Below are 3167 nucleotides of genomic sequence, written 5' to 3'. Positions count from 1 at the left end.
TTAGAGATGCTTCGATGGAAACGTCTAGATGTGAAGATCAGTAGTGCGTATTTTGGTTGTCTTCTGTGAGATGTTTGAGACACACAGTCATGAGTAGGAGTATACCGTGGTTCCACAGGAGATTGAGGTTGTTACAGTTGGGAGTAGACGGAGTCTATAGAAGAGGCTCGCAATTTCCTTTGTTTGGCTCGATATTTCCGGAGATACGTTGAGGGTTTCTCACGGATTGCTATGCTACTTACACGCCTGACCAGGAAAGGCATGAAGTTCACTTGGACTGAGGATTATGAGATCAGCTTCTAGGAGCTGAAGCGGAGACTAGTGTCGGCTCCGATTTTTATTTTTACCTTCTAGAGAGGATGGATATGTCCTCTACACCGACGCATCTATTCTGGGTTTGAGCACTGTTCTGATGCAGCATGATATGGTAGTCTCCTATGCTTCTCGTCGGTTGAAGGAGCATGAGAAGAACTACCCTGTACATGATCTGGAGCAAGTCGCCATTATTTTTGTCATGAAGATTTGGCGACATTATTTATATGGCGTTACATTTGAGATTCTCACTGACCCTAAGAGTCTCAAATATCTGTTTACTTAGAAGGAGCTTAATCTCCGACAGAGGAGATGGATGGAGTTCCTGAAGGATTTTGATTGTACCATTAGCTATCACCCGGGGAGAGCTAATGTGGTTGCCGATGCGCTTAGCAGAAAGTCCGGAGGAACTTTAGCTTGCCACCGAGTTGTGGTCATAGATTTGATTCAGGATTTCTCTGAGTTAGACATTGAGGAGCAGGGACAGACAGAGCAGGGTATTCTTGTTACGATGGTTGCTCAGTCGTCGATCAGGAAGTGAATCCGAGAGACCCAGTTGTTGAGACCTCATGGAGCTCAACGTGAGGCAAAGTAGTCCATATTATCAGCAGAGGATGTCAGAGGCATAAGACTGCCAGAAGTGTTATGCTGACCGGAGTCGGAGACCCTTAGAGTTCTCCATTTGTGACCATGTATTTTTGCGAGCTTCACCCAAGAAAGGGGTGAAGAGATTGGCCTCCGAGGTAAGCTAGCTCCGCGATACATTGGACTTTTTTCTGGATCTCGAGAAAAAAAAAAAAAAAAAAATTGGAGCAGTAGCTTACCGTCTGGCACTACCACCGTTCCGGACAAGTGTTCACGACATATTTCGTGTATCTGTGTTGAGGAGATACATAGCAGGCCCAGCTCACATGTTGATAGATAATCTCAGTTCTCCTTTCAGCCTGACGTCACCTATGAGGAGGTTCCGGTATGGATTCTAGACCGGAAAGAGCGTCAGTTGCGGAACAAGACTATCCGGCTGGTTAAAGTCGGATGGCAGCATCATTCGGACGAGGAGGCTACTTGGGAGCTCGAGGATACGATCCGAGCTCGATATCCCATTTTTTTTTCATGAGGTATGTGATTTAATTCACCGTTCAGCATTTATACTCGTTACCGGTTATTAGTACTTGCTGATGGTAGATACTGAAATTTGGGGACCAAATATTTATTAGTGGGGGAAAATGTAAAATACTGAAAATAGGCGAATATTAATAAGGAAATTTTCTGAAATTTTTGGAAATTTTTCGGAAATTTTTCACAGCTCGTACGGACGAGTTAACGGGGATAAAATGGGGCCCGGAAAAGCCTATTTAGGTTACCCCATTTAAGCGAGGAAATATTATTTGCTTAAATTCCGTTTTCTATTTTTCTTTTGCTATTTATTTTGTTTTTATTCCTCGCCGAAACCACCCTCCCCGCACGCCCTCTTCTCTTGCGCCCGACGGCTTGCCTTAACCGCCCTCTTCTCCTCTGCGCGCCGACACCGACTTCTTTTTCCCTGTGCCCGAGCCGCCAGCCACCGAGACCCCCTTCTTTTCTTCCTCGCCGACCGACGGCGATTTCTTCTTCTCTGCCGAGGCTATGTCGCTGCCATCCACTGCGGAATCATACCTGACGGTGCCGACACCCCCAGGTGCTCTGCCCTAGCGCCGGCAGACGACCTTCCCTCCTCTGCCCGAGCCGATCCTCTTTCCTTGCCCCGTGCCCTAGCCGGATCTTGGAGGTAAGCAGCGTACCGTGAAGATTGTTGAGGTAAACTGGTGGTGGAGTCTTCTTCCGGCAGCAACCAACCATGGTTGAGGGTCATCGGGAAGTGGACTTTGGTGTTACTCTAGACCATACGGGAGGAAGACTCCAGTAGGGAAGTTTGGTTCCGGTGGTGTTTCTTGCCGGCAGCACTTAAACCAGCATCATCAGTGGTTTGGTTGGGAAGGGACTGCTGATACAATGGTGGGATAAGCTTCTCCGGATCTTGGCAGTAAGTTCTACAGGATTTGAGCAGTGTTGAGGCATCGGAAAATTTGGGTAAGGATTTTTGTTAACGTCAACAGTGATATGGTTTGAGGTATACTACTATAAGGTTTTCTATTTAGTTGGATTTTGAATTTGTTTTCCAATTGGCAGTGAACGGTCTGAAATTTGCTGGATTCCGGTCTTTCCGTTGTGAATCGGGTCTGTTGCCATCACAGACGACTGAAGGAGAGTTAGAGGTAAGGTTTATGGTTTTGATCTTTGTGGTAGATTATTGCTAGTTGTGTTAGCAATAATTATTGATTTAGGTTTTAGTTTAATTGATGAGGTTAGGTTGATTATGATTTAGGGTTTTGCCCTAAATAGTTTCAAGGGTTTTATTTAGCAATTCAATTGAATTTTAGCTAAATAAAAATATACCTATTGGAGTTTATTTAATGGTATGATTAGGGTTTATCCTAATCTAGAGTTAGAGGTTTTATTTAGCTATTTATGTGAATTTTAGCTAAATAAAATATATTTATGTTGGTGATACAGGACTTTGACGCGAGACGAGTATCTCGACGTTGTATTTGAATCAGATTGGACCTTTTCGATTGGAGGCGGGTACTTTTGACTTATTGTCTTTGATATGCTTAGTAATGAAATTAACAATTTGCATTAATTGTGTTTTCTTATTTGTTTCGGTTAATCACTGCCCGATACATGTTACCTGCTTGATTGATTTTTTGTTTGCATTTCGGGTTGATACCTATCTGATTTCACATGCTCATGGGTAGTGATATAACCATGTTTTACCATGTCAGGACCTAGGTTTGATACCTTATGTGATCATTATA

This window comes from Zingiber officinale, chromosome 3B (genome assembly GCF_018446385.1).
Source record: "Zingiber officinale cultivar Zhangliang chromosome 3B, Zo_v1.1, whole genome shotgun sequence".
Classification (NCBI taxonomy): Eukaryota; Viridiplantae; Streptophyta; class Magnoliopsida; order Zingiberales; family Zingiberaceae; genus Zingiber; species Zingiber officinale.
Note: the sequence above shows the minus strand (reverse complement) of the source record.